Here is a 6,027-nt window from a genome sequence, read left to right as displayed (position 1 = left end):
CATGAGTGGAGCACAGAGAAGTCCATGAGTGGAGCACAGAGTCCATGAGTGGAGCACAGAGGAGTCCATGAGTGGAGCACACAGCCCATGAGTGGAGGACACAGCTCATGAGTGGAGCACAGAGGAGTCCATGAGTGGAGCACAGAGTCCATGAGTGGAGCACAGAGGAGTCCTTGAGTGGAGCACAGAGTCCATGAGTAGAGCACAGATGAGTCCATGAGTGGAGCACAGATGAGTCCATGAGTGGAGCACAGAGCCCATGAGTGGAGGACACAGCTCATGACTGGAGCACAAAGGAGTCCATGAGTGCAGCACAGAGTCCATGAGTGGAGCACAGAGGAGTCCATGAGTGCAGCACAGAGTCCATGAGTGGAGCACAGAGGAGTCCATGAGTGGAGCACAGAGTCCATGAGTGGAGCACAGAGGAGTCCATGAGTGGAGCACAGAGTCCATGAGTGGAGCACAGAGGAGTCCATGAGTGGAGCACACAGCCCATGAGTGGAGCACAGAGGAGTCCATGAGTGGAGCACAGAGCCCATGAGTGGAGCACAGAGTCCATGAGTGGAGCGCAGAGTCCATGAGTGGAGCACAGAGCCCATGAGTGGAGCGCAGAGTCCATGAGTGGAGCACAGAGCCCATGAGTGGAGCACAGAGCCCATGAGTGGAGCACAGAGCCCATGAGTGAAAGGCTGGCAAAAGTCCTGAAACCTAAGCTTCTAAAGGAGCTGTTCTGTGTGTCATTAAAACCTGGAGAGCATCAAGTTTACAGGAAAGGTGCACACTCTTGTAGGGAGAATGGAACGATGGGAGATGAGAATGTAATTGAACTGTGTTAACTCGCTGGCTTGCTGCTGGTCACCCTTTACCCTCTTCAGAGCAGCTGGTTGTTAGGTTGGTGACACCTAACTGGCACAGAAACCACCTTGGTGAAGCAAAGAGCAAGTGTCCCACCAACCTCCTTTTAGGAAACATGGCCTTAAACCTACCACTCTGGAGCAAACCTCAGCTGGACTCCTTCACAAATGACAGCACACTTGTATTAATAAGAATGTATTGGTTGCAAGAAACAAGAACTCAAGCTAGCATAAGTAAAAAAAAAAAAAAAAAAAAAAAAAACAGCAATTAGATAGAAAGATAATAGGGCTGTCTCTTAAAACCCAAGGGCAGGAAGGCACCCAGATCTCAGGAAGGACAGGCACCAGGGAGCTGGGCGGCTGCCCACCAGGAGCCAACTGCCTTTGCTTCTCTCTGCGTGTCTGCTTCCTTTCTCTGTCGTTCTCACTCTGTGAGAGTGTGAGTGTGTGTGTGTGTGAATGCGTGTGCCTGTGTGAGTGTGTGAACATGTGTGTGTGTGTGTGAACATGTGTGAGTGTGTGTGTGAGTGTGTGCGTGTTGGTATAGCAGAGTATGGTCGCCAACAGAGTCCTTGTTTCCATAGTAGAGCTGCCATCACATAGAAGGCCTGGCTGTCTCTTTGGACACAATTCCAGACGCCTGGGGGAACAACTCTGACTCAGCTGGGTCAAGAGTACAGGGTTCATGCTGCTGGGAACTGCCACTGTAAGTCAGGCAGGCACACAAAAGGAGCCAACTGTAGGTCTTCATATGTCTGGACCCTAGTCCCTGGGGATAATAGTCACTGTTCTACCTGGTTGGTGAATTGATTTGATGAGTTAATTTATGTAACCAAGAAACCAAACTGGTTGCCATTGAGTCGATTGCAACTCATGGCAATTCTGTGTATGTCAGAGTAGAACTCTGCTCTTCAGAGTTTTCTTTTTTTTTTTAGTTGTGCTTTAGGTGAAAGTTTACAGAGCAAATTAGTTTCTCATTCAAAAATTTATACACAAACTGTTTCATGACATGGGTTGCAATCTCCGCATTGTGTCAGCACTCTCCCCCTTTCCCTTTCCACCCCGGGTTCCCTGGTTCCATTCCTCCAGTTTTCCTGTCCCTTCCCACCTTCTCGCCTTTGTTTTTGTGCAGGTGTTGCCCATTTGGTCTCGTATACTTGACTGAGCTAAAAAGCATGTTCCTCACGTGTGTTATTGTTTGTTTGATAGGCCTGCCTAATCTTTGGTTGAAAAGTGAACTTTGGGGTGAGATGGTATCTCATTGTAGTTTTGATTTGCATTTGTCTAATTGCTAAAGATCACGAACATTTCTTCATATGTTTGTTAGCAGCCTGAATGTCTTCTTTGGTGAAGTGTCTATTCATATCCTTTGCCCATTTTTTAATTGGATTATTTGTCTTTTTTGTTGTTGAGATGTTGACGTTTTCTATAAATTTTAGAGATTAGACCCTTGTCGGATATATCATTCCAAAGAAAGGTGATCCAACAGAATGTGGAAATTATCAAACAGTATCATTAATATCACATGCAAGCAAAATTTTGCAGAAGATCATTCAAAAATGGTTGCAGCAGTACATCGACAGCGAACTGCCAGAAATTCAAGCTGGATTCAGAAGAGGACGTGGAACAAGGGATATCATTGCTGATGTCAGATGGCTCTTGGCTGAAAGCAGAGAATACCACAAAGATGTTTACCTGTATTTTATTGACTATGCAAAGGCATCCAACTGTGTGGATCATAACAAATTATGATAACATTGTGAAGAATGGGAACTCCAGAACACTTAACTGTGCTCGTGCGGAACATGTACACAGATCAAGAGGCAGTCATTAGAACAGAGGAAGGGGATACTGTGTATTTTAAATTCAGAAAAGATGTGCATCAGGGTTGTGTCCTTTCACCATACTTATTCAATTTGTATGCGGAGCAAATAATTCAAGAAGCTGGACTATATGAAGAAGAACGGGGCATCAGGATTGGAGGAAGACTCATTAACAACCTGCTTTATGCAGATGACACAACGTTGCTTGCTGAAAGTGAAGAGGACTTGAAGCGCTCACTGATGAAGATGAAAGACTACGGCCTTCAGTATGGACTACACCTCGACATGAAGAAAACAACAATCCTCACCACTGGACTCTTCTTGGAATCCAACCTCCATGCTGTGAGGAAGCCTGACCAGCCAAATGGAGAGTTCCACGTGGAGGAGGGAAGCCTGTGACCAAGATCGCGAGGAGCGTGTCCAGATGGCAGCCAGCACGTACAGTCAGCCATGTGAGTGAGGCCTCTTTGGTCCTCCCAGCTGCCCTAGAACCCCAGTCAACAACAAGTGACGCAGAACTGCCCACTCAGCCCATAGAATCACGAGAAGTAATAAACTGTCATTTCAAGTCACTAAGTTTTGGGGCAGTTTGTTACAACAGCAATAGATAACCCAAACAATTACACACAACAATAGCAAATGCTTATACGGTGCTTAATATGCCTAGGTACAGTTATAAATGCTTTATACATATTAACTCACATAATCCTCACAATCACCTATGAGGTAAATACTAGGATTATATGTTATTACCCCCATTTCACAGAGCAGGAAATTGAGGCACAGGGAAGTAAGTAATTTGACCATGGGCATATAGCAAGTAAGTGATGGTGATGGGATTTGAACCAGGCAACCCACTAGATTCCAGAGTTTGTGCTCTAACCACTATACTCCACTGTCTCACTGCTACTTTCTCTTATTTACGATATCGTGAGCAATTTTCAATGTCAGTAAATATCCAGCTACATATCATACTTCAGGGCTATATGTTGAAATCTTGATTCCTCATCCAAGGTGTTAGGAACTCCTAGTCAGGGGTTATCTCCATTGGATGTAGATCCCGTTAATGTCTTCAAGTTGTTGATAACATTTGTTGAGTAGGACAGATCCCAGGAGTGATCCCCCCTGGGTCCCCCTGAGATTATCTTTCAGAGTGACGGCATTTAGCAATAATCTTTAAGTACAGATTGCTCAACAATCTGGGCTTTGCCCATGTGTTTCATTAACTTAGCTACTGGCTGGAAGGAAATGCATCAAAATGTTAACAGTAAGCCGAAAGATAGGGCCCGTGAGAATCACCTGGGGGCACTTGTTAAAATCCAGGTGCTCAGGCTCTGCCCCAGACCCTCTAGTAATAAGATTCCCGAACATGGGGCCCAGGAATCTGTATTCTAACAGCCCTCCATATGATTCTGATGACATCTGGGTTTGGGAACCATTGATCCAACCTTCATGTCAGTGCCCCTAGCAGACAGTACTGATCACCAGAGGGTCCGATGCCTGGGTATTTCTACCTTAGAAAACAATACTTTATAATTGTGTACCTTCATGCCTCCTTCTCATCTATATTAATAGCTCTGTCAAGTCCTGAACAAAATTCCATGTATTCTAAGGCTGTGGGAATTGTCTGATAATCCTGTGAGAGATGGCCTGGCTCTGCTCTTAACCAACTTTATGATTTCATCTCTGGAGTTTTTATCTGTGAAATGAGGAGGTTGGATTAATTATTACAGTGGATGGTGTGGTGCGCCTATGGGCCCTTCTTCAAGATTGAGCCAGTCATTCCCTCAGGTGCTTGGCATGTTGGCTGCTGACAGTTCACAGGTGTCCAAGGTCCAGTCTCCTCCAGGCTGTATCCAGTGACTGACTGATGAGCACGTATAAAGATAAGTCCCTTTGCCTTAAGGTGGGTCAACAGTGAAAAGCCATCCTACGGGGCTGACTTGAGGACTTTGTTGTTCAATTCTTCCCTCTGCCCATTTGTACTCCCTTCATCCCCCCACGGGCGTGGATCTCAAGGGCACTCTGCAATAAACTGCCCATATCGGAGCCTGTTTCCCATGGACCAACTACCACAATGACCTTTGACACAATGACCTTTGCTCCTGACTTGGACTGAATTGAAAGTAGATTCTTCTCTTAGAATCTCTTGACCTATCCTGGGCTTTCTGTTCAAGTTACAGGCATTCTCCTCTGTCATTCTTCACTCCTTTAACAAACTTTCATTATACTCTTACTGTGTGCTGGGCCCCGAGCTCAGCCTGGGTATAAAGACTCTTGCCCGTGTCTCCAGGAGTAGGAGAGCCAGTGACTTAGGAGCTGGATGGCTCCTCTCTTTGTCATTTGTTAAAACTGCTGTTTTAACAAGCTGTGGCACTAGCCCAACTTCTTGCTCTGACCATGACCCAGTGGGCCCTTTTTACTGCCCTGGTCATGGATTGCAAGCCCCTTCTCTTTCGGGCTGCAACCTTCTGACACTATTCTTGCGGCTTCGTGTCTCTGCTTGTATCTCCTTCTTACCTTCTGGGCTCCTCCTTCCAGCTCTTGTAGGCAGGCTGGGCAAGGAAGCGCCAATTAAATGTCTCATTCGTTTAGGGCACTGGTGACTATTTCACGTTTACTGGGCTCAGGGTAGCAGGAACTTTGGGGGAAAGGATCTCAACATCTTCCAGAAGGGCTGGGGCAGAAGTAATGCATCAGAGTTCAAGTTTTCACCAAATAACCCATCTAGGGCCCAACTGCTCAGGCAAAACTGAAATAAATCAGCCACATTTGCTGCTGTAACCCTCTCTCTTGTCAACTCCAGCCCCGAGAGCACTCTCCAGCCCCATCTCCCCACTTCCCTTCGTGGATATGCAGCCTCCAGCTTCATTCTGCAAACTTCCTCCTGCTGTGAATCATTTTCAGTTTTTACTCGGATGAGAGTGAGTCGCAGTGCTCCCTTCCCAGGGATCACGGCATTTTAGTCTTTCTCTTACACCACATCACAATACGGAAGGCTTTGTCCTATAGACAAGGCATCAGCAGACATTAAGAAAACAGAGGGCTCTTCTTCAGCCCTTTGCAATCACATCATGTCCTCAGTCTCTTAACCGAATAAATACATACAACAATCTAGAATAAGAGCAGAAAGGGCTCAAGTCCAACACTCTCATTGTATAGATGAGGAAACTAAGGAACAGAGAGATCAAGCAACTTTCCAAGGCCACACAGCAGTAGGAGAGCCAGTGACTTAGGAGCTGGATGGCTCCTCTCTTTGTCGTTTGTTAAAACTGCTGTTTTAACAAGCTGTAGCACTAGCCCATCTTCTGACTCTGACCATGACCCAGAACAGGAAAGAGCACATGACT

The sequence above is a fragment of the Trichechus manatus genome, unplaced genomic scaffold, assembly GCF_000243295.1.
Source record: "Trichechus manatus latirostris isolate Lorelei unplaced genomic scaffold, TriManLat1.0 scaffold00187, whole genome shotgun sequence".
Taxonomy (NCBI): Eukaryota; Metazoa; Chordata; class Mammalia; order Sirenia; family Trichechidae; genus Trichechus; species Trichechus manatus.
This window is presented reverse-complemented; position numbering follows the sequence as displayed.